Source organism: Vanacampus margaritifer, chromosome 17 (genome assembly GCF_051991255.1).
Source record: "Vanacampus margaritifer isolate UIUO_Vmar chromosome 17, RoL_Vmar_1.0, whole genome shotgun sequence".
Lineage (NCBI taxonomy): Eukaryota > Metazoa > Chordata > Actinopteri > Syngnathiformes > Syngnathidae > Vanacampus > Vanacampus margaritifer.
The window spans coordinates 2,466,468-2,492,682 of NC_135448.1; the positions used below are offsets into that span (position 1 = coordinate 2,466,468).

At 51.4% G+C, this 26,215-nt stretch overlaps 1 long non-coding RNA gene across 1 annotated transcript; it reads left to right on the forward strand.

Moving 5' to 3' along the window:
• Nucleotides 1–18,985: 18,985 nt before the first annotated feature.
• Nucleotides 18,986–22,505, forward strand: LOC144037519 (uncharacterized). The gene is made up of 2 exons (XR_013288935.1): nt 18,986–19,620; nt 20,919–22,505. It is a non-coding gene; the product is annotated as an uncharacterized LOC144037519 (long non-coding RNA).
• Nucleotides 22,506–26,215: the final 3,710 nt, after the last annotated feature.

The following is a 26,215-nucleotide window of genomic DNA, read 5'->3' on the forward strand; positions in this document are numbered from 1 at the left end:
GGCGCCCGCCATTCATTTCAATGGGGGAATTCGACCACTGGGAGCCCGAAATTCATTTCATTGGGGGACTTCGACACCTGGTAGCCTACCATTAAATTCAATGGGGGATTTCGACCCCTGGGCGCCCGCCATTCATTTCAATGGGGGAATTCGACCCCTGGGCGCCCGCCATTCATTTCAATGGTGGATTTCGACCCCTGGTAGCCCGCCTTCATTTCATTGGGGGATTTTGACTCCTGGGCACCCGCCATTCATTTCAATGGGGGAATTCGACCCCTGGGAGCCCGCAATTCATTTCAATGGGGGACTTCGACCCCTGGTAGCCTACCATTAAATTCAATGGGGGATTTCGACCCCTGGGCTTCCGCCATTCATTTCAATGGGGGAATTCGACACCTGGGAGCCCGCCATTCATTTCAATGGAGGATTTCGACCCCTAGGCGCCAGCCATTCATTTCAATGGTGGATTTCGACCCCTGGTAGCCCGCCTTCATTTCATTGGGGGATTTTGACTCCTGGGCACCCGCCATTCATTTCAATGGGGGATTTCGACCCCTGGTAGTCCGCCATTCATTTCATTGGGGGATTTTAACCCCTAGGCGCCCGCCATTCATTTCAATGGGTGAATTCGACACCTAGGCGCCCGCCATTCATTTCAATGGGTGAATTCGACCCCTGGTAGCCCGCCATTCATTTCAATGGGGGATTTCGACCCCTAGGCGCCCGTCATTCATTTCAATGGGGGAATTCGACCCCTGTGAGCCCGCCATTCATTTCAATGGGGGATTTCGACCCCTGGGCGCCCACCATTCATTTCAATGGGGGATTTCGACCCCTGGTAGCCTGCCATTAATTTCAAGGGGAAATTTCGACCCCTGGGAGCCCTCCATTCATTTCAATGTGGGAATTCGACCCCTGGGAGACCACCTTTATTTCAATAGGGGATTTCGACCCCTGGTAGCCCGCCATTCATTTCAATGAGGGAATTCGACCCCTGGGAGCCCGCCATTCATTTCAATGGGGGAATTCGAACCCTGGTAGCCAGCCTTCATTTCATTGGGGAATTTTGACTCCTGGGCACCCGCCATTCATTTCAATGGGGGATTTCGACCCCTGGTAGTCCGCCATTCATTTCATTGGGGGATTTTAACCCCTAGGCGCCGCCATTCATTTCAATGGGTGAATTCGACCCCTGGTAGCCCGCCATTCATTTCAATGGGGGATTTCGACCCCTGGTAGCCTACCATTAATTTCAATGGGGGATTTCGACCCCTGGGCGCCCGCCATTCATTTCAATGGGGGAATTCGACCCCTGGGAGCCCGCAATTCATTTCAATGGGGGACTTCGACCCCTGGTAGCCTACCATTAAATTCAATGGGGGATTTCGACCCCTGGGCGCCCGCCATTCATTTCAATGGGGGAATTCGACACCTGGGAGCCCGCCATTCATTTCAATGGAGGATTTTGACCCCTAGGCGCCAGCCATTCATTTCAATGGTGGATTTCGACCCCTGGTAGCCCGCCTTCATTTCATTGGGGGTTTTTTACTCCTGGGCACCCGCCATTCATTTCAATGGGGGATTTCGACCCCTGGTAGTCCGCCATTCATTTCATTGGGGGATTTCGACCCCTGGGCGCCCGCCATTCATTTCAATGGGGGATTTAGACCCCTTGTAGCCCGCCATTCATTTCAATGGGGGATTTCGACCCTTTGCAGCCTGTCATTCATTTCAATGGGGGATTTTGACCCCTGGGAGCCCGTTATTCATTTCAATGGGGGATTTCGACCCCTGGTAGCCTACCATTAATTTCAATGGGGGATTTCGACCCCTGGTAGCCCGTTATTCATTTCATTGGGGGATTTTGACTCCTGGGCCCCCGCCATTCATTTCAATGGGGGATTTCGACCCCTGGGCGCCCGCCATTCATTTCAATGTGGGATTTCGACCCCTGTAAGCCCCCATTCATTTCAATGGGGGATTTCGACCCCTAGGCGCCCGTCATTCATTTCAATGGGGGAATTCGACCCCTGTGAGCCCGCCATTCATTTCAATGGGGGATTTCGACCCCTGGGCGCCCACCATTCATTTCATTGGGGGATTTTGACTCCTGGTAGCCTGCCATTAATTTCAATGGGAAATTTCGACCCCTGGGAGCCCGCCATTCATTTCATTGGGGGATTTTGACTCCTGGGCGCCCGCCATTCATTTCAGTGGGAAATTTCGACCCCTGGGAGCCCGCAATTCATTTCAATGGGGGACTTCGACCCCTGGTAGCCTACCATTATTTTCAATGGGGGATTTCGACACCTGGGCGCCCGCCATTCATTTCAATGGGGGAATTCGACCCCTGGGAGCCCGCAATTCAATTCAATGGGGGACTTCGACCCCTGGTAGCCTACCATTAAATTCAATGGGGGATTTCGACCCCTGGTAGCCCGTTATTCATTTCATTGGGGGATTTTGACCCCTGGGCGCCCGCCATTCATTTCAATGGGGGAATTCGACACCTGGGACCCCGCCATACATTTCAATGGAGGATTTCGACCCCTAGGCGCCAGCCATTAATTTCAATGGTGGATTTCGACCCCTGGTAGCCCGCCTTCATTTCATTGGGGGATTTTGACTCCTGGGCACCCGCCATTCATTTCAATGGGGGATTTCGACCCCTGGTAGTCCGCCATTCATTTCATTGGGGGATTTTAACCCCTAGGCACCCGCCATTCATTTCAATGGGTGAATTCGACCCCTGGTAGCCTACCATTAATTTCAATGGGGGATTTCGACCCCTGGGCGCCCGCCATTCATTTCAATGGGGGAATTCGACCCCTGGGAGCCCGCAATTCATTTCAATGGGGGACTTCGACCCCTGGTAGCCTACCATTAAATTCAATGGGGGATTTCGACCCCTGGGCGCCCGCCATTCATTTCAATGGGGGAATTCGACACCTGGGAGCCCGCCATTCATTTCAATGGAGGATTTCGACCCCTAGGCGCCAACCATTCATTTCAATGGAGGATTTCGACCCATGGTTTCCCGCCATTCATTTCAATGGGGGATTTCGACCCCTGGTAGTCCGCCATTCATTTCATTGGGGGATTTTAACCCCTAGGCGCCCGCCATTCATTTCAATGGGTGAATTCGACCCCTGGTAGCCCGCCATTCATTTCAATGGGGGATTTCGACCCCTAGGCGCCCGTCATTCATTTCAATGGTGGAATTCGACCCCTGTGAGTCCGCCATTCATTTCAATGGGGGATTTCGACCCCTAGGCGCCCGTCATTCATTTCAATGGGGGAATTCGACCCCTGTGAGCCCGCCATTCATTTCAATGGGGGATTTCGACCCCTGTAAGCCCCCATTCATTTCAATGGGGGATTTCGACCCCTAGGCGCCCGTCATTCATTTCAATGGGGGAATTCGACCCCTGTGAGCCCGCCATTCATTTCAATGGGGGATTTCGACCCCTGGGCGCCCACCATTCATTTCATTGGGGGATTTTGACTCCTGGTAGCCTGCCATTAATTTCAATGGGAAATTTCGACCCCTGGGAGCCCGCCATTCATTTCATTGGGGGATTTTGACTCCTGGGCGCCCGCCATTAATTTCAATGGGAAATTTCGACCCCTGGGAGCCCGCCATTCATTTTATTGAGGGATTTTGACTCCTGGGCGCCCGCCATTCATTTCAGTGGGAAATTTCGACCCCTGGGAGCCCGCAATTCATTTCAATGGGGGACTTCGACCCCTGGTAGCCTACCATTATTTTCAATGGGGGATTTCGACCCCTGGGCGCCCGCCATTCATTTCAATGGGGGAATTCGACCCCTGGGAGCCCGCAATTCAATTCAATGGGGGACTTCGACCCCTGGTAGCCTACCATTAAATTCAATGGGGGATTTCGACCCCTGGTAGCCCGTTATTCATTTCATTGGGGGATTTTGACCCCTGGGCGCCCGCCATTCATTTCAATGGGGGAATTCGACACCTGGGACCCCGCCATACATTTCAATGGAGGATTTCGACCCCTAGGCGCCAGCCATTAATTTCAATGGTGGATTTCGACCCCTGGTAGCCCGCCTTCATTTCATTGGGGGATTTTGACTCCTGGGCACCCGCCATTCATTTCAATGGGGGATTTCGACCCCTGGTAGTCCGCCATTCATTTCATTGGGGGATTTTAACCCCTAGGCACCCGCCATTCATTTCAATGGGTGAATTCGACCCCTGGTAGCCTACCATTAATTTCAATGGGGGATTTCGACCCCTGGGCGCCCGCCATTCATTTCAATGGGGGAATTCGACCCCTGGGAGCCCGCAATTCATTTCAATGGGGGACTTCGACCCCTGGTAGCCTACCATTAAATTCAATGGGGGATTTTGAACCCTGGGCGCCCGCCATTCATTTCAATGGGGGAATTCGACACCTGGGAGCCCGCCATTCATTTCAATGGAGGATTTTGACCCATGGTTTCCCGCCATTCATTTCAATGGGGGATTTCGACCCCTGGTAGTCCGCCATTCATTTCATTGGGGGATTTTAACCCCTAGGCGCCCGCCATTCATTTCAATGGGTGAATTCGACCCCTGGTAGCCCGCCATTCATTTCAATGGGGGATTTCGACCCCTAGGCGCCCGTCATTCATTTCAATGGTGGAATTCGACCCCTGTGAGTCCGCCATTCATTTCAATGGGGGATTTCGACCCCTAGGCGCCCGTCATTCATTTCAATGGGGGAATTCGACCCCTGTGAGCCCGCCATTCATTTCAATGGGGGATTTCGACCCCTGGGCGCCCACCATTCATTTCATTGGGGGATTTTGACTCCTGGGCGCCCGCCATTCATTTCAATGGGAAATTTCGACCCCTGGGAGCCCGTTATTCATTTCAATGGGGGATTTCTACCCCTGGTAGCCCGCCATTGATTTCATTGGGGGATTTTGACCCCTGGGCGCCCGCCATTCATTTCAATGGGGGAATTCGACCCCTGTGAGCCCTCCATTCATTTCAATGGGGGATTTCGACCCCTGGGCGCCCGCCATTCATTTCAATGGGGGATTTCGACCCCTGGTAGCCCGCCATTCATTTCAATGGGGGATTTCGACCCTTTGCAGCCTGTCATTCATTTCAATAGGGGATTTCGACCCCTGGGAGCCCGTTATTCATTTCAATGGGGGATTTCGACCCCTGGTAGCCTACCATTAATTTCAATGGGGGATTTCGACCCCTGGTAGCCCGTTATTCATTTCATTGGGGGATTTTGACTCCTGGGCCCCCGCCATTCATTTCAATGGGGGATTTCAATCCCTGGGCGCCCGCCATTCATTTCAATGGGGGATTTCGACCCCTGGTAGCCTACCATTAATTTCAATGGGGGATTTCGACCCCTGGTAGCCCGTTATTCATTTCATTGGGGGATTTTGACTCCTGGGCCCCCGCCATTCATTTCAATGGGGGATTTCGACCCCTGGGCGCCCGCCATTCATTTCAATGGGGGATTTCGACCCCTGGTAGCCCGCCATTCATTTCAATGGGGGATTTCGACCCCTAGGCGCCCGTCATTCATTTCAATGGGGGAATTCGACCCCTGTGAGCCCGCCATTCATTTCAATGGGGGATTTCGACCCCTGGTAGCCTGCCATTAATTTCAATGGGAAATTTCGACCCCTGGGAGCCCGCCATTCATTTCATTGGGGGATTTTGACTCCTGGTAGCCTGCAATTAATTTCAATGGGAAATTTCGACCCCTGTGAGCCCGCCATTCATTTCATTGGGGGATTTTGAGTCCTGGCGCCCGCCATTCATTTCAATGGGAAATTTCGACTCCTGGGAGCCCGCCATTCATTTCAATGGGGGAATTCGATCCCTGGTAGGCCGGCCATTCATTTCAATGTGGGAATTCGACCCCTGGGAGCCCGCCATTCATTTCAATGGGGGAATTCGAACCCTGGGAGCCCGCCATTCGACCCCTGATAGCCAGCCATTCATTTCAATGGGGATTTCGAGCCCTGGGCGCCCGCCATTCATTTCAATTGGGGATTTCGACCCCTGGTAGCCCGCCATTCATTTCATTGGGGGATTTTGACCCCTGGTAGCCCGGCGATTCATTTCAATGAGGGAATCCGACCCCTGGGTGCCTGGCCATTCATTTCAATTGGAAATTCGACCCCTGGGAGCCCGCCATTCATTTCAATGGCGGAATTCGACCACTGGGGACCAGCCATTCATTTCAATGGGGAATTTCGACCCCTAGGCGCTCGCCATTCATTTCATTGGGGGATTTTGACACCTGGGCGCCCGCCATTCATTTCAATGGAGGATTTCGACCCATGGTTTCCCGCCATTCATTTCATTGGGGGATTTTGACCCCTGGGCGCTCGCCATTCATTTCAATGGGGGATTTCGACCACTTGCAGCCTGTCATTCATTTCAATGGGGGATTTTGACCCCTGGGAGCCCGCAATTCATTTCAATGGGGGATTTCGACCCCTGGTAGCCTACCATTATTTTCAATGGGGGATTTCGACCCCTGGGCGCCCGCCATTCATTTCATTGGGGGAATTCGACCCCTGGGAGCCCGCAATTCATTTCAATGGGGGACTTCGACCCCTGGTAGCCTACCATTAAATTCAATGGGGGATTTCGACCCCTGGGCGCCCGCCATTCATTTCAATGGGGGAAATCGACACCTGGGAGCCCGCCATTCATTTCAATGGAGGTTTTCGACCCCTAGGCGCCAGCCATTCATTCCAATGGTGGATTTCGACCCCTGGTAACCCGCCATTCATTTCATTGGGGGATTTTGACTCCTGGGCACCCGCCATTCATTTCAATGGGGGATTTCGACCCCTGGTAGTCCGCCATTCATTTCATTGGGGGATTTTAACCCCTAGGCGCCCGCCATTCATTTCAATGGGTGAATTCGACCCCTGGTAGCCCGCCATTCATTTCAATGGGGGATTTTGACCCCTGGTAGCCTACCATTAATTTCAATGTGGGATTTCGACCCCTGGGCCCCCGCCATTCATTTCAATGGGGGAATTCGACCCCTGGGAGCCCGCAATTCATTTCAATGGGGGACTTCGACCCCTGGTAGCCTACCATTAAATTCAATGGGGGATTTTGACCCCTGGGCGCCCGCCATTCATTTCAATGGGGGAATTCGACACCTGGGAGCCCGCCATTCATTTCAATGGAGGATTTCGACCCCTAGGCGCCAACCATTCATTTCAATGGAGGATTTCGACCCATGGTTTCCCGCCATTCATTTCAATGGGGGATTTCGACCCCTGGTAGTCCGCCATTCATTTCATTGGGGGATTTTAACCCCTAGGCGCCCGCCATTCATTTCAATGGGTGAATTCGACCCCTGGTAGCCCGCCATTCATTTCAATGGGGGATTTCGACCCCTAGGCGCCCGTCATTCATTTCAATGGGGGAATTCGACCCCTGTGAGCCCGCCATTCATTTCAATGGGGGATTTCGACCCCTAGGCGCCCGTCATTCATTTCAATGGGGGAATTCGACCCCTGTGAGCCCGCCATTCATTTCAATGGGGGATTTCGACCCCTGGGCGCCCACCATTCATTTCATTGGGGGATTTTGACTCCTGGTAGCCTGCCATTAATTTCAATGGGAAATTTCGACCCCTGGGAGCCCGCCATTCATTTCATTGGGGGATTTTGACTCCTGGGCGCCCGCCATTCATTTCAATGGGAAATTTCGACCCCTGGGAGCCCGTTATTCATTTCAATGGGGGATTTCGACCCCTGGTAGCCCGCCATTGATTTCATTGGGGGATTTTGACCCCTGGGCGCCCGCCATTCATTTCAATGGGGGAATTCGACCCCTGTGAGCCCTCCATTCATTTTAATGGGGGATTTCGACCCCTGGGCGCCCGCCATTCATTTCAATGGGGGATTTCGACCCCTGGTAGCCCGCCATTCATTTCAATGGGGGATTTCGACCCTTTGCAGCCTGTCATTAATTTCAATAGGGGATTTCGACCCCTGGGACCCCGTTATTCATTTCAATGGGGGATTTCGACCCCTGGTAGCCTACCATTAATTTCAATGGGGGATTTCGACCCCTGGTAGCCCGTTATTCATTTCATTGGGGGATTTTGACTCCTGGGCCCCCGCCATTCATTTCAATGGGGGATTTCGACCCCTGGGCGCCCGCCATTCATTTCAATGGGGGATTTCGACACCTGGTAGCCCGCCATTCATTTCAATGGGGGATTTCGACCCCTAGGCGCCCGTCATTCATTTCAATGGGGGAATTCGACTCCTGTGAGCCCGCCATTCATTTCAATGGGGGATTTCGACCCCTGGGCGCCCACCATTCATTTCAATGGGGGATTTCGACCCCTGGTAGCCTGCCATTAATTTCAATGGGAAATTTTGACCCCTGGGACCCCGCCATTCATTTCAATGGGGGATTTCGACCCCTGGTAGCCCGCCATTCATTTCAATGGGGGATTTCGACCCCTAGGCGCCCGTCATTCATTTCAATGGGGGAATTCGACCCCTGTGAGCCCGCCATTCATTTCAATGGGGGATTTCGACCCCTGGGCGCCCACCATTCATTTCAATGGGGGATTTCGACCCCTGGTAGCCTGCCATTAATTTCAATGGGAAATTTCGACCCCTGGGAGCCCGCCATTCATTTCATTGGGGGATTTTGACTCCTGGTAGCCTGCCATTAATTTCAATGGAAAATTTCGACCCCTGTGAGCCCGCCATTCATTTCATTGGGGGATTTTGAGTCCTGGGCGCCCGCCATTCATTTCAATGGGAAATTTCGACTCCTGGGAGCCCGCCATTCATTTCAATGGGGGAATTCGATCCCTGGTAGGCCGGCCATTCATTTCAATGTGGGAATTCGACCCCTGGGAGCCCGCCATTCATTTCAATGGGGGAATTCGAACCCTGGGAGCCCGCCATTCGACCCCTGGTAGCCAGCCATTCATTTCAATGGGGATTTCGAGCCCTTGGCGCCCGCCATTTATTTCAATTGGGGATTTCGACCCCTGGTAGCCCGCCATTCATTTCATTGGGGGATTTTGACCCCTGGTAGCCCGGCGATTCATTTCAATGAGGGAATCCGAGCCCTGGGTGCCCGGCCATTCATTTCAATTGGAAATTCGACCCCTGGGAGCCCGCCATTCATTTCAATGGCGGAATTCGACCACTGGGGACCAGCCATTCATTTCAATGGGGGATTTCGACCCCTAGGCGCTCGCCATTCATTTCATTGGGGGATTTTGACACCTGGGCGCCCGCCATTCATTTCAATGAGGGATTTCGACCCCTGGGCGCCCGCCATTCATTTCAATGGAGGATTTCGACCCATGGTTTCCCGCCATTCATTTCATTGGGGGATTTTGACCCCTGGGCTCTCGCCATTCATTTCAATGGGGGATTTCGACCACTTGCAGCCTGTCATTCATTTCAATGGGGGATTTTGACCCCTGGGAGCCCGCAATTCATTTCAATGGGGGATTTCGACCCCTGGGAGCCCGCAATTCATTTCAATGGGGGACTTCGACCCCTGGTAGCTTACCATTAAATTCAATGGGGGATTTCGACCCCTGGGCGCCCGCCATTCATTTCAATGGGGGAATTCGACACCTGGGAGCCCGCCATTCATTTCAATGGAGGATTTCGACCCCTAGGCGCCAGCCATTCATTTCAATGGTGGATTTCGACCCCTGGTAACCCGCCATTCATTTCATTGGGGGATTTTGACTCCTGGGCACCCGCCATTCATTTCAATGGGGGATTTCGACCCCTGGTAGTCCGCCATTCATTTCATTGGGGGATTTTAACCCCTAGGCGCCCGCCATTCATTTCAATGGGTGAATTCGACCCCTGGTAGCCCGCCATTCATTTCAATGGGGGATTTCGACCCCTGGTAGCCTACCATTAATTTCAATGTGGGATTTCGACCCCTGGGCCCCCGCCATTCATTTCAATGGGGGAATTCGACCCCTGGGAGCCCGCAATTCATTTCAATGGGGGACTTCGACCCCTAGTAGCCTACCATTATTTTCAATGGGGGATTTCGACCCCTGGGCGCCCGCCATTCATTTCATTGGGGGAATTCGACCCCTGGGAGCCCGCAATTCATTTCAATGGGGGACTTCGACCCCTGGTAGTCTACCATTAAATTCAATGGGGGATTTCGACCCCTGGGCGCCCGCCATTCATTTCAATGGGGGAATTCGACACCTGGGAGCCCGCCATTCATTTCAATGGAGGATTTCGACCCCTAGGCGCCAGCCATTCATTTCAATGGTGGATTTCGACCCCTGGTAACCCGCCATTCATTTCATTGGGGGATTTTGACTCCTGGGCACCCGCCATTCATTTCAATGGGGGATTTCGACCCCTGGTAGTCCGCCATTCATTTCATTGGGGGATTTTAACCCCTAGGCGCCCGCCATTCATTTCAATGGGTGAATTCGACCCCTGGTAGCCCGCCATTCATTTCTATGGGGGATTTCGACCCCTGGTAGCCTACCATTAATTTCAATGTGGGATTTCGACCCCTGGGCCCCCGCCATTCATTTCAATGGGGGAATTCGACCCCTGGGAGCCCGCAATTCATTTCAATGGGGGACTTCGACCCCTGGTAGCCTACCATTAAATTCAATGGGGGATTTTGACCCCTGGGCGCCCGCCATTCATTTCAATGGGGGAATTCGACACCTGGGAGCCCGCCATTCATTTCAATGGAGGATTTCGACCCCTAGGCGCCAACCATTCATTTCAATGGAGGATTTCGACCCATGGTTTCCCGCCATTCATTTCAATGGGGGATTTCGACCCCTGGTAGTCCGCCATTCATTTCAATGGGGGATTTCGACCCCTAGGCGCCCGTCATTCATTTCAATGGGGGAATTCGACCCCTGTGAGCCCGCCATTCATTTCAATGGGGGATTTCGACCCCTGGGCGCCCACCATTCATTTCATTGGGGGATTTTGACTCCTGGTAGCCTGCCATTAATTTCAATGGGAAATTTCGACCCCTGGGAGCCCGCCATTCATTTCATTGGGGGATTTTGACTCCTGGGCGCCCGCCATTCATTTCAATGGGAAATTTCGACCCCTGGGAGCCCGTTATTCATTTCAATGGGGAATTCGACCCCTGGTAGCCCGCCATTGATTTCATTGGGGGATTTTGACCCCTGGGCGCCCGCCATTCATTTCAATGGGGGATTTCGACCCTTTGCAGCCTGTCATTCATTTCAATGGGGGATTTTGACCCCTGGGAGCCCGTTATTCATTTCAATGGGGGATTTCGACCCCTGGTAGCCTACCATTAATTTCAATGGGGGATTTCGACCCCTGGTAGCCCGTTATTCATTTCATTGGGGGATTTTGACTCCTGGGCCCCCGCCATTCATTTCAATGGGGGATTTCGACCCCTGGGCGCCCGCCATTCATTTCAATGGGGGAATTCGACACCTGGTAGCCCGCCATTCATTTCAATGGGGGATTTCGACCCCTAGGCGCCCGTCATTCATTTCAATGGGGGAATTCGACTCCTGTGAGCCCGCCATTCATTTCAATGGGGGATTTCGACCCCTGGGCGCCCACAATTCATTTCAATGGGGGATTTCGACCTCTGGTAGCCTGCCATTAATTTCAATGGGAAATTTCGACCCCTGGGAGCCCGCCATTCATTTCATTGGGGGATTTTGACTCCTGGTAGCCTGCCATTAATTTCAATGGGAAATTTCGACCCCTGTGAGCCCGCCATTCATTTCATTGGGGGATTTTGAGTCCTGGGCGCCCGCCATTCATTTCAATGGGAAATTTCGACTCCTGGGAGCCCGCCATTCATTTCAATGGGGGAATTCGATCCCTGGTAGCCCGGCCATTCATTTCAATGTGGGAATTCGACCCCTGGGAGCCCGCCATTCATTTCAATGGGGGAATTCGAACCCTGGGAGCCCGCCATTCGACCCCTGGTAGCCAGCCATTCATTTCAATGGGGGATTTCGAGCCCTGGGCGCCCGCCATTCAATTCAGTGGGAAATTTCGACCCCTGGGAGCCCGCAATTCATTTCAATGGGGGACTTCGACCCCTGGTAGCCTACCATTATTTTCAATGGGGGATTTCGACCCCTGGGCGCCCGCCATTCATTTCAATGGGGGAATTCGACCCCTGGGAGCCCGCAATTCAATTCAATGGGGGACTTCGACCCCTGGTAGCCTACCATTAAATTCAATGGGGGATTTCGACCCCTGGGCGCCCGCCATTCATTTCAATGGGGGAATTCGACCCTGTGAGCCCTCCATTCATTTCATTGGGGGATTTCGACCCCTGGGCGCCCGCCATTCATTTCAATGGGGGATTTCGACCCCTGGTAGCCCGCCATTCATTTCATTGGGGGATTTTGACCCCTGGGCGCTCGCCATTCATTTCAATGGGGGATTTCGACCACTTGCTGCCTGTCATTCATTTCAATGGGGGATTTTGACCCCTGGGAGCCCGCAATTCATTTCAATGGGGGATTTCGACCCCTGGTAGCCTACCATTATTTTCAATGGGGGATTTCGACCCCTGGGCGCCCGCCATTCATTTCATTGGGGGAATTCGACCCCTGGGAGCCCGCAATTCATTTCAATGGGGGACTTCGACCCCTGGTAGCCTACCATTAAATTCAATGGGGGATTTCGACCCCTGGGCGCCCGCCATTCATTTCAATGGGGGAATTCGACACCTGGGAGCCCGCCATTCATTTCAATGGAGGATTTCGACCCCTAGGCGCCAGCCATTCATTTCAATGGTGGATTTCGACACCTGGTAACCCGCCATTCATTTCATTGGGGGATTTTGACTCCTGGGCACCCGCCATTCATTTCAATGGGGGATTTCGACCACTGGTAGTCCGCCATTCATTTCATTGGGGGATTTTAACCCCTAGGCGCCCGCCATATATTTCAATGGGTGAATTCGACCCCTGGTAGCCCGCCATTCATTTCAATGGGGGATTTCGACCCCTGGTAGCCTACCATTAATTTCAATGTGGGATTTCGACCCCTGGGCCCCCGCCATTCATTTCAATGGGGGAATTCGACCCCTGGGAGCCCGCAATTCATTTCAATGGGGGACTTCGACCCCTGGTAGCCTACCATTAAATTCAATGGGGGATTTTGAACCCTGGGCGCCCGCCATTCATTTCAATGGGGGAATTCGACACCTGGGAGCCCGCCATTCATTTCAATGGAGGATTTCGACCCCTAGGCGCCAACCATTCATTTCAATGGAGGATTTCGACCCATGGTTTCCCGCCATTCATTTCAATGGGGGATTTCGACCCCTGGTAGTCCGCCATTCATTTCATTGGGGGATTTTAACCCCTAGGCGCCCGCCATTCATTTCAATGGGTGAATTCGACCCCTGGTAGCCCGCCATTCATTTCAATGGGGGATTGCGACCCCTAGGCGCCCGTCATTCATTTCAATGGGGGAATTCGACCCCTGTGAGCCCGCCATTCATTTCAATGGGGGATTTCGACCCCTAGGCGCCCGTCATTCATTTCAATGGGGGAATTCGACCCCTGTGAGCCCGCCATTCATTTCAATGGGGGATTTCGACCCCTGGGCGCCCACCATTCATTTCATTGGGGGATTTTGACTCCTGGTAGCCTGCCATTAATTTCAATGGGAAATTTCGACCCCTGGGAGCCCGCCATTCATTTCATTGGGGGATTTTGACTCCTGGGCGGCCGCCATTCATTTCAATGGGAAATTTCGACCCCTGGGAGCCCGTTATTCATTTCAATGGGGGATTTCGACCCTTTGCAGCCTGTCATTCATTTCAATGGGGGATTTCGACCCCTGGGAGCCCGTTATTCATTTCAATGGGGGATTTCGACCCCTGGGCGCCCGCCATTCATTTCAATGGGGGAATTCGACCCCTGGGAGCCCGCAATTCATTTCAATGGGGGACTTCGACCCCTGGTAGCCTACCATTAAATTCAATGGGGGAATTCGACCCCTGGGCGCCCGCCATTCATTTCAATGGGGGAATTCGACACCTGGGAGCCCGCCATTCATTTCAATGGAGGATTTTGACCCCTAGGCGCCAGCCATTCATTTCAATGGTGGATTTCGACCCCTGGTAGCCCGCCTTCATTTCATTGGGGGATTTTGACTCCTGGGCACCCGCCATTCATTTCAATGGGGGATTTCGACCCCTGGTAGTCCGCCATTCATTTCATTGGGGGATTTCGACCCCTGGGCGCCCGCCATTCATTTCAATGGGGGATTTAGACCCCTGGTAGCCCGCCATTCATTTCAATGGGGGATTTCGACCCTTTGCAGCCTGTCATTCATTTCAATGGGGGATTTTGACCCCTGGGAGCCCGTTATTCATTTCAATGGGGGATTTTGACCCCTGGTAGCCTACCATTAATTTCAATGGGGGATTTCGACCCCTGGTAGCCCGTTATTCATTTCATTGGGGGATTTTGACTCCTGGGCCCCCGCTATTCATTTCAATGGGGGATTTCGACCCCTGGGCGCCCGCCATTCATTTCAATGGGGGATTTCGACCCCTGTAAGCTCCCATTCATTTCAATGGGGGATTTCGACCCCTAGGCGCCCGTCATTCATTTCAATGGGGGAATTCGACCCCTGTGAGCCCGCCATTCATTTCAATGGGGGATTTCGACCCCTGGGCGCCCACCATTCATTTCATTGGGGGATTTTGACTCCTGGTAGCCTGCCATTAATTTCAATGGGAAATTTCGACCCCTGGGAGCCCGCCATTCATTTCATTGGGGGATTTTGACTCCTGGGCGCCCGCCATTAATTTCAATGGGAAATTTCGACCCCTGGGCGCCCGCCATTCATTTCAATGGGGGAATTCGACCCATGGTTTCCCGCCATTCATTTCAATGGGGGATTTCGACCCCTGGTAGTCCGCCATTCATTTCATTGGGGGATTTTAACCCCTAGGCGCCCGCCATTCATTTCAATGGGTGAATTCGACCCCTGGTAGCCCGCCATTCATTTCAATGGGGGATTTCGACCCCTAGGCGCCCGTCATTCATTTCAATGGGGGAATTCGACCCCTGTGAGCCCGCCATTCATTTCAATGGTGGATTTCGACCCCTAGGCGCCCGTCATTCATTTCAATGGGGGAATTCGACCCCTGTGAGCCCGCCATTCATTTCAATGGGGGATTTCGACCCCTGGGCGCCCACCATTCATTTCATTGGGGGATTTTGACTCCTGGTAGCCTGCCATTAATTTCAATGGGAAATTTCGACCCCTGGGAGCCCGCCATTCATTTCATTGGGGGATTTTGACTCCTGGGCGCCCGCCATTCATTTCAATGGGAAATTTCGACCCCTGGGAGCCCGTTATTCATTTCAATGGGGGATTTCGACCCCTGGTAGCCCGCCATTGATTTCATTGGGGGATTTTGACCCCTGGGCGCCCGCCATTCATTTCAATGGGGGAATTCGACCCCTGTGAGCCCTCTATTCATTTCAATGGGGGATTTCGACCCCTGGGCGCCCGCCATTCATTTCAATGGGGGATTTCGACCCTTTGCAGCCTGTCATTCATTTCAATGGGGGATTTCGACCCCTGGGAGCCCGTTATTCATTTCAATGGGGGATTTCGACCCCTGGGCGCCCGCCATTCATTTCAAAGGGGGAATTCGACCCCTGGGAGCCCGCAATTCATTTCAATGGGGGACTTCGACCCCTGGTAGCCTACCATTAAATTCAATGGGGGATTTCGACCCCTGGGCGCCCGCCATTCATTTCAATGGGGGAATTCGACACCTGGGAGCCCGCCATTCATTTCAATGGAGGATTTTGACCCCTAGGCGCCAGCCATTCATTTCAATGGTGGATTTCGACCCCTGGTAGCCCGCCTTCATTTCATTGGGGGATTTTGACTCCTGGGCACCCGCCATTCATTTCAATGGGGGATTTCGACCCCTGGTAGTCCGCCATTCATTTCATTGGGGGATTTCGACCCCTGGGCGCCCGCCATTCATTTCAAAGGGGGATTTAGACCCCTGGTAGCCCGCCATTCATTTCAATGGGGGATTTCGACCCTTTGCAGCCTGTCATTCATTTCAATGGGGGATTTTGACCCCTGGGAGCCCGTTATTCATTTCAATGGGGGATTTCGACCCCTGGTAGCCTACCATTAATTTCAATGGGGGATTTCGACCCCTGGTAGCCCGTTATTCATTTCATTGGGGGATTTTGACTCCTGGGCCCCCGCCATTCATTTCAATGGGGGATTTCGACCCCTGGGCGCCCGCCATTCATTTCAATGGGGGATTTCGACCCCTGTAAGCCCCCATTCATTTCAATGGGGGATTTCGACCCCTAGGCGCCCGTCATTCATTTCAATGGGGGAATTCGACCCCTGTGAGCCCGCCATTCATTTCAATGGGGGATTTCGACCCCTGGGCGCCCACCATTCATTTCATTGGGGGATTTTGACTCCTGGTAGCCTGCCATTAATTTCAATGGGAAATTTCTACCCCTGGGAGCCCGCCATTCATTTCATTGGGGGATTTTGACTCCTGGGCGCCCGCCATTAATTTCAATGGGAAATTTCGACCCCTGGGAGCCCGCCATTCATTTCATTGGGGGATTTTGACTCCTGGGCGCCCGCCATTCATTTCAGTGGGAAATTTCGACCCCTGGGAGCCCGCAATTCATTTCAATGGGGGACTTCGACCCCTGGTAGCCTACCATTATTTTCAATGGGGGATTTCGACCCCTGGGCGCCCGCCATTCATTTCAATGGGGGAATTCGACCCCTGGGAGCCCGCAATTCAATTCAATGGGGGACTTCGACCCCTGGTAGCCTACCATTAAATTCAATGGGGGATTTCGACCCCTGGTAGCCCGTTATTCATTTCATTGGGGGATTTTGACCCCTGGGCGCCCGCCATTCATTTCAATGGGGGAATTCGACACCTGGGACCCCGCCATACATTTCAATGGAGGATTTCGACCCCTAGGCGCCAGCCATTAATTTCAATGGTGGATTTCGACCCCTGGTAGCCCGCCTTCATTTCATTGGGGGATTTTGACTCCTGGGCACCCGCCATTCATTTCAATGGGGGATTTCGACCCCTGGTAGTCCGCCATTCATTTCATTGGGGGATTTTAACCCCTAGGCACCCGCCATTCATTTCAATGGGTGAATTCGACCCCTGGTAGCCTACCATTAATTTCAATGGGGGATTTCGACCCCTGGGCGCCCGCCATTCATTTCAATGGGGGAATTCGACCCCTGGGAGCCCGCAATTCATTTCAATGGGGGACTTCGACCCCTGGTAGCCAACCATTAAATTCAATGGGGGATTTCGACCCCTGGGCGCCCGCCATTCATTTCAATGGGGGAATTCGACACCTGGGAGCCCGCCATTCATTTCAATGGAGGATTTCGACCCCTAGGCGCCAACCATTCATTTCAATGGAGGATTTCGACCCATGGTTTCCTGCCATTCATTTCAATGGGGGATTTTGACCCCTGGTAGTCCGCCATTCATTTCATTGGGGGATTTTAACCCCTAGGCGCCCGCCATTCATTTCAATGGGTGAATTCGACCCCTGGTAGCCCGCCATTCATTTCAATGGGGGATTTCGACCCCTAGGCGCCCGTCATTCATTTCAATGGTGGAATTCGACCCCTGTGAGTCCGCCATTCATTTCAATGGGGGATTTTGACCCCTAGGCGCCCGTCATTCATTTCAATGGGGGAATTCGACCCCTGTGAGCCCGCCATTCATTTCAATGGGGGATTTCGACCCCTGGGCGCCCACCATTCATTTCATTGGGGGATTTTGACTCCTGGGCGCCCGCCATTCATTTCAATGGGAAATTTCGACCCCTGGGAGCCCGTTATTCATTTCAATGGGGGATTTCTACCCCTGGTAGCCCGCCATTGATTTCATTGGGGGATTTTGACCCCTGGGCGCCCGCCATTCATTTCAATGGGGGAATTCGACCCCTGTGAGCCCTCCATTCATTTCAATGGGGGATTTCGACCCCTGGGCGCCCGCCATTCATTTCAATGGGGGATTTCGACCCCTGGTAGCCCGCCATTCATTTCAATGGGGGATTTCGACCCTTTGCCGCCTGTCATTCATTTCAATAGGGGATTTCGACCCCTGGGAGCCCGTTTTTCATTTCAATGGGGGATTTCGACCCCTGGTAGCCTACCATTAATTTCAATGGGGGATTTCGACCCCTGGTAGCCCGTTATTCATTTCATTGGGGGATTTTGACTCCTGGGCCCCCGCCATTCATTTCAATGGGGGATTTCAACCCCTGGGCGCCCGCCATTCATTTCAATGGGGGATTTCGACCCCTGGTAGCCTACCATTAATTTCAATGGGGGATTTCGACCCCTGGTAGCCCGTTATTCATTTCATTGGGGGATTTTGACTCCTGGGCCCCCGCCATTCATTTCAATGGGGGATTTCGACCCCTGGTAGCCCGCCATTCATTTCAATGGTGGATTTCGAACCCTGGTAGCCTGCCATTAATTTCAATGGGAAATTTCGACCCCTGGGAGCCCGCCATTCATTTCATTGGGGGATTTTGACCCCTGGTAGCCTACCATTAATTTCAATGGGGGATTTCGACCCCTGGTAGCCCGTTATTCATTTCATTGGGGGATTTTGACTCCTGGGCCCCCGCCATTCATTTCAATGGGGGATTTCGACCCCTAGGCGCCCGTCATTCATTTCAATGGGGGAATTCAACCCCTGTGAGCCCGCCATTCATTTCAATGGGGGATTTCGACCCCTGGGCGCCCACCATTCATTTCAATGGTGGATTTCGAACCCTGGTAGCCTGCCATTAATTTCAATGGGAAATTTCGACCCCTGGGAGCCCGCCATTCATTTCATTGGGGGATTTTGACTCCTGGAAGCCTGCCATTAATTTCAATGGGAAATTTCGACCCCTGTGAGCCCGTGTAGGAATTATTTTGGAGGATTATTATACATTTGCCGTGTTGAAGTAAATTGCCTCTTGGGAAACACAAGTCAACGTAATAGTGTAGTAATTTCTGTTTATGATTGCTATGTATTGCAAAGGAGTGTTATTGTATTTGGTGAAGTTGCAAGTGGACGACTCAGCTGCCGAGTGGGGACAACTGATAAGAAGACGTGACGCACGTCAACGCCAGGGTCCCTGGACTTGCATGCCGCATTAGAGAGTGTGAAGTGAGATAGGAGTTGTTTTTCTCTTTCTGTCATGTAATCAGATGCCCCGATTAATACATATAAGGGGACTATTTGAATGATGAACCAAGAGAGACTCTGTACCGATCAAACTAAGGCTGCAGTTTTCTCTTCCTCATGACCAATCATGAGTAATAAATTTGGAACCAGATGCTTCTTCTCTCTTTATTTGATAAATGTCTACATCTGAACCTGACATTTAAATTGGTCCTTCTTAGCCGGATTGCAACATACCGGAGGTGCCCAGAGGCAGAGCCGACGACCAAGAAAGACCGTGGCCACGGCAGCTGTCCCATTTTAGGGGACTGGACCTCGGCCCTGTTTCTGGGGACTGAAAGTTGAAGCAAGCCAGGAAGAGAGAAGGCAACACTGGTAGGACACTTATATTTTCATTGGCGGATTTTTGGTAAATAAGTGTCCGTTTAAAGTTAAGGGCGACGGTGTCCTACGCGCGTTTAAACTCCGTGGAGAAGAGGGCGACGGTGTCCTGTACGTATTTAAACTCCGTGGATAAAAGAAATAGACAGAGGGAGTCTATAAAACTGAGGAAAAGGGGACTGAAAAATAGACAGAGGGAGTCTATAAAACTGAGGAAAAGGGGACTGAGAAATAGACAGAGGGAGTCTATAAAACTGAGGAAAAGGGGACTGAGAAATAGACAGAGGGAGTCTATAAAATTGAGGAAAAGTGGGATAGAATAAAAAACCGTAAGAATACTAGTCAATGTTGCGTAAAGAGACAGAGAGTCTATAAAAGAGAGACAGAGAGAGTCTATAAAAGAGGGCAACGGTGTCCTACGCGCGTAAATAAAGAGGGGGTGTGAGTGGAGGTTCGCTACCTCGGTGTGAGTGGAGGTTCGCTACCTCATTATTGTTTGTTCGGGGATTTAAAGTCAGTTTAATCTCCTTAAGAGAATCGCTGACTCCAACATGGAGAAAACAAATAGCAAAAAAGCCAACAAGAAAGACCCGAAACAACAGTTAACATGTAAGGACTGCAAGTTTGTAGAAAACCAATGTCCTTCTAAAACAAAACATTTAAATTTGTGGATATTGAAATATGAATTTGCTGGCCAGCTTAATATACAAAAAATATTTAACTTGCAAGATAAAATAAAGACAGACACATTTATTATTGAGAACGAGGGGAACGAATTCTACTTTCAAAGACGAGGAAAAGGTTTTTACCAAAACAGGGGCCGAGGAAGGGGTAGACCTCAATTTAAAATAGGACTCACCGGCAAGGGGCGCGGCTACGCCACAGGCCCAAAAGAAGTCACCTGTTGGTGTTGTGGGGAGACAGGGCATTTTTTGAGGCACTGTCCCCACAATAGAAAAAATACACGACTAGAAAAATCAGCTTCCCAACAGGATGACAAACAAAAAGCCATCGAAGAAAATGTGACATTAAATTAAATAAAAATCTTTATAAGTGGGCCGCTATATTGACACATGGTGTGACCCATGTGTCAACAGGGGGAATGGTAGGACGGATACACAGAATGTATACGACATATGGCTTTAATTTATTCTCAAAAAATTTTATTATTATTATTATTTATTATCATTAACAGTGGCAACGAAGCCAGTTTGGCCGATTACATGCGAAAAACATTAGAGAAAAGAGATGAATTGAAATTACCAGAAGGCGATTGTGCTTCTCTCCAACAGGAAGAACTAGTAGCTCCAGGAGACTGGGTACTGATCCGAAGCCTCAAAAAGAAGCACTGGAATTCTCCAAAGTGGGAAGGCCATCATCAAGTGCTGCTGACCACGCCGACGGCCATAGAGATTGAAGCAAGGAGCACTTGGATACATCTTACGCATTGTAAAAAGGTCATCTCAACCGACAAACCCAACAGGGAGGGTGAGCGAAAGTCTGATTCAAAGGTGGGAGCAGATATATAGAATCTGAAAATACCTGCGGTCAGTGAAGTTTTCCAAGACGCCTAACCTAATTAGGGGTTCTCGGTCGACATGGCTATTGAGTGGATAAGATTTGCGGTACTATGTTGTGTGGTCTTTGTGACCGTGAAGGCTATTCATTCACCAAATCACGCACTGATAAACAAGAATAGAGGATTTTCATATGGGTCACACCCAATAAAAATGTAGACCGAATCAACTACATCCATTACAATGTACAAAAATTGGGGAATTATACTGAAGAAAGATTTATAGCTGTCAGAGAACAATTGGCTGCAACATCACTCATGGCGTTCCAGAACCGCATTGCGGTCGACATGCTACTGGCAGAGAGAGGTGGCGTTTGCGCTATGTTTGGGGACCAGTGTTGTACATTTATACCAAACAACACATCTCCGGATGGGTCCCTCACGAGAGCCGTTGAAGGCCTGCGCACCCTGAATCGAAAGATGAAAGAACACTCAGGTGTGTCCACCTCAGCATGGGACGAGTGGTGGGAAAAAACGTTTGGCAAATATAAGTTTGGTATTTTCTGTCATGATTTCTATGACTCTGTTCACCTCAATTCTTGTGGTGTGTGGATGTTGTTGTATTCCCTGCATTCGCGCATTACTCGTCCGACTTGTCTCAACCGTCGTCGCTCCCACAAATTCTAAATTACAAGAGATGTACCCTTTGCTTATTTCTGCAAATTGTGGTGATGGAGGGGACACTAATGACCAAACCAATGATGAGATAATTTCTCCTGCCGTCCTATTTTACACACCTTAAAACTTAAAACATAGAAAGGGGACATGATGGAATGTTTAAGTTTGTCATCCAGTAAATGATTCAACTAAATAAAACCTTTAAATCAAAGTTCTTTTGATGACAAAATTTTTGGAGGCAAATGTAGAATAAACAGGAGGGAAATGTAGGAATTATTTTGGAGGATTATTATACATTTGCCGTGTTGAAGTAAATTGCCTCTTGGGAAACACAAGTCAACGTAATAGTGTAGTAATTTCTGTTTATGATTGCTATGTATTGCAAAGGAGTGTTATTGTATTTGGTGAAGTTGCAAGTGGACGACTCAGCTGCCGAGTGGGGACAACTGATAAGAAGACGTGACGCACGTCAACGCCAGGGTCCCTGGACTTGCATGCCGCATTAGAGAGTGTGAAGTGAGATAGGAGTTGTTTTTCTCTTTCTGTCATGTAATCAGATGCCCCGATTAATACATATAAGGGGACTATTTGAATGATGAACCAAGAGAGACTCTGTACCGATCAAACTAAGGCTGCAGTTTTCTCTTCCTCATGACCAATCATGAGTAATAAATTTGGAACCAGATGCTTCTTCTCTCTTTATTTGATAAATGTCTACATCTGAACCTGACAGCCCGCCATTCATTTCATTGGGGGATTTTGAGTCCTGGGCGCCCGCCATTCATTTCAATGGGAAATTTCAACTCCTGGGAGCCCGCCATTCATTTCAATTGGGGAATTCGATCCCTGGTAGGCCGGCCATTCATTTCAATGTGGGAATTCGACCCCTGGGAGCCCGCCATTCATTTCAATGGGGGAATTCGAACCCTGGGAGCCCGCCATTCATTTCAATTGGGGATTTCGACCCCTGGTAGCCCGCCATTCATTTCATTGGGGGATTTTGACCCCTGGTAGCCCGGCGATTCATTTCAATGAGGGAATCCGACCCCTGGGTGCCCGGCCATTCATTTCAATTGGAAATTCGACCCCTGGGAGCCCGCCATTCATTTCAATGGCGGAATTCGACCACTGGGGACCAGCCATTCATTTCAATGGGGGATTTCGACCCCTAGGCGCTCGCCATTCATTTCATTGGGGGATTTTGACACCTGGGCGCCCGCCATTCATTTCAATGGGGGATTTCGACCCCTGGGCGCCCGCCATTCATTTCAATGGAGGATTTCGACCCATGGTTTCCCGCCATTCATTTCATTGGGGGATTTTGACCCCTGGGCGCTCGCCATTCATTTCAATGGGGGATTTCGACCACTTGCAGCCTGTCATTCATTTCAATGGGGGATTTTGACCCCTGGGAGCCCGCAATTCATTTCAATGGGGGATTTCGACCCCTGGTAGCCTACCATTATTTTCAATGGGGGATTTCGACCCCTGGGCGCCCGCCATTCATTTCATTGGGGGAATTCGACCCCTGGGAGCCCGCAATTCATTTCAATGGGGGACTTCGAACCCTGGTAGCCTACCATTAAATTCAATGGGGGATTTCGACCCCTTGGCGCCCGCCATTCATTTCAATGGGGGAATTCGACACCTGGGAGCCCGCCATTCATTTCAATGGAGGATTTCGACCCCTAGGCGACAGCCATTCATTTCAATGGTGGATTTCGACCCCTGGTAACCCGCCATTCATTTCATTGGGGGATTTTGACTCCTGGGCACCCGCCATTCATTTCAATGGGGGATTTCGACCCCTGGTAGTCCGCCATTCATTTCATTGGGAGATTTTAACCCCTAGGCGCCCGCCATTCATTTCAATGGGTGAATTCGACCCCTGGTAGCCCGCCATTCATTTCAATGGGGGATTTCGACCCCTGGTAGCCTACCATTAATTTCAATGTGGGATTTCGACCCCTGGGCCCCCGCCATTCATTTCAATGGGGGAATTCGACCCCTGGGAGCCCGCAATTCATTTCAATGGGGGACTTCGACCCCTGGTAGCCTACCATTAAATTCAATGGGGGATTTTGACCCCTGGGCGCCCGCCATTCATTTCAATGGGGGAATTCGACACCTGGGAGCCCGCCATTCATTTCAATGGAGGATTTCGACCCCTAGGCGCCAACCATTCATTTCAATGGAGGATTTCGACCCATGGTTTCCCGCCATTCATTTCAATGGGGGATTTCGACCCCTGGTAGTCCGCCATTCATTTCATTGGGGGATTTTAACCCCTAGGCGCCCGCCATTCATTTCAATGGGTGAATTCGACCCCTGGTAGCCCGCCATTCATTTCAATGGGGGATTTCGACCCCTAGGCGCCCGTCATTCATTTCAATGGGGGAATTCGACCCCTGTGAGCCCGCCATTCATTTCAATGGGGGATTTCGACCCCTAGGCGCCCGTCATTCATTTCAATGGGGGAATTCGACCCCTGTGAGCCCGCCATTCATTTCAATGGGGGATTTCGACCCCTGGGCGCCCACCATTCATTTCATTGGGGGATTTTGACTCCTGGTAGCCTGCCATTAATTTCAATGGGAAATTTCGACCCCTGGGAGCCCGCCATTCATTTCATTGGGGGATTTTGACTCCTGGGCGCCCGCCATTCATTTCAATGGGAAATTTCGACCCCTGGGAGCCCGTTATTCATTTCAATGGGGGATTTCGACCCCTGGTAGCCCGCCATTGATTTCATTGGGGGATTTTGACCCCTGGGCGCCCGCCATTCATTTCAATGGGGGAATTCGACCCCTGTGAGCCCTCCATTCATTTCAATGGGGGATTTCGACCCCTGGGCGCCCGCCATTCATTTCAATGGGGGATTTCGACCCCTGGTAGCCCGCCATTCATTTCAATGGGGGATTTCGACCCTTTGCAGCCTGTCATTCATTTCAATGGGGGATTTCGAACCCTGGGACCCCGTTATTCATTTCAATGGGGGATTTCGACCCCTGGTAGCCTGCCATTAATTTCAATGGGGGATTTCGACCCCTGGTAGCCCGTTATTCATTTCATTGGGGGATTTTGACTCCTGGGCCCCCGCCATTCATTTCAATGGGGGATTTCGACCCCTGGGCGCCCGCCATTCATTTCAATGGGGGATTTCGACACCTGGTAGCCCGCCATTCATTTCAATGGGGGATTTCGACCCCTAGGCGCCCGTCATTCATTTCAATGGGGGAATTCGACTCCTGTGAGCCCGCCATTGATTTCAATGGGGGATTTCGACCCCTGGGCGCCCACCATTCATTTCAATGGGGGATTTCGACCCCTGGTAGCCTGCCATTAATTTCAATGGGAAATTTCGACCCCTGGGAGCCCGCCATTCATTTCATTGGGGGATTTTGACTCCTGGTTGCCTGCCATTAATTTCAATGGGAAATTTTGACCCCTGTGAGCCCGCCATTCATTTCATTGGGGGATTTTGAGTCCTGGGCGCCCGCCATTCATTTCAATGGGAATTTTCGACTCCTGGGAGCCCGCCATTCATTTCAATGGGGGAATTCGATCCCTGGTAGCCCGGCCATTCATTTCAATGTGGGAATTCGACCCCTGGGAGCCCGCCATTCATTTCAATGGGGGATTTCGACCCCTAGGCGCCCGTCATTCATTTCAATGGGGGAATTCGACCCCTGTGAGCCCGCCATTCATTTCAATGGGGGATTTCGACCCCTGGGCGCCCACCATTCATTTCATTGGGGGATTTTGACTCCTGGTAGCCTGCCATTAATTTCAATGGGAAATTTCGACCCCTGGGAGCCCGCCATTCATTTCATTGGGGGATTTTGACTCCTGGGCGCCCGCCATTAATTTCAATGGGAAATTTCGACCCCTGGGAGCCCGCCATTCATTTCATTGGGGGATTTTGACTCCTGGGCGCCCGCCATTCATTTCAGTGGGAAATTTCGACCCCTGGGAGCCCGCAATTCATTTCAATGGGGGACTTTGACCCCTGGTAGCCTACCATTATTTTCAATGGGGGATTTCGACCCCTGGGCGCCCGCCATTCATTTCAATGGGGGAATTCGACCCCTGGGAGCCCGCAATTCAATTCAATGGGGGACTTCGACCCCTGGTAGCCTACCATTAAATTCAATGGGGGATTTCGACCCCTGGGCGCCCGCCATTCATTTCAATGGGGGAATTCGACACCTGGGAGCCCGCCATTCATTTCAATGGAGGATTTCGACCCCTAGGCGCCAACCATTCATTTCAATGGAGGATTTCGACCCATGGTTTCCCGCCATTCATTTCATTGGGGGATTTCGACCCCTGGTAGTCCGCCATTCATTTCATTGGGGGATTTTAACCCCTAGGCGCCCGCCATTCATTTCAATG